General features: G+C 46.3%; 1 protein-coding gene across 1 annotated transcript in view; it reads right to left on the minus strand.

The window, feature by feature from the left end:
- The window catches only part of NR2C2AP (nuclear receptor 2C2-associated protein), a 20140-nt gene that overhangs the window by 18851 nt on the left and 825 nt on the right, over positions 1–464 (minus strand). The window lies entirely within an intron of this gene.

Below are 464 nucleotides of genomic sequence, written 5' to 3' on the forward strand. Positions count from 1 at the left end.
TGAGGGCCGGATCTGACATAAATGAGACCTCGTTGGGCCGGGCCATGTGTGTCATAAAATGTAATGCCAGGTAGCGGAGATATAAACTTTATAAAGGACGCAAATACAAAGTTGGGGTTTTTTAACTTAAAATAAAAACATGCTTAAAACATTAGCACTCTTGCAATATTTTGTTCATTTGACCGTATCTGATAACGGACACCTCTTGCTCTGAATTACTGCATCAAAATGTCTGTGCTGTTGCAATCCTGAGTATGCTGTTCGCGTGTGTATCTGTGAGCTGCATTCACCACAGAAATCTCATGCTGAGAGTTCTGAGTCTAGGACCCGGGTTAAAACATGAAATGGCTGAGCGATTAAGAGAGTCTGGCTACGCAAGCCATGATGCAGCAGCAGCAGCAGAACTGGAAGCAGGAGATGGCCGGTTCCACTGGGGCCTGATGGAAGCCCTGGGGGGGGGCCTA

Source organism: Gekko japonicus, unplaced genomic scaffold, assembly GCF_001447785.1.
Source record: "Gekko japonicus isolate JY-2015 unplaced genomic scaffold, Gekko_japonicus_V1.1 scaffold5368, whole genome shotgun sequence".
Classification (NCBI taxonomy): Eukaryota; Metazoa; Chordata; class Lepidosauria; order Squamata; family Gekkonidae; genus Gekko; species Gekko japonicus.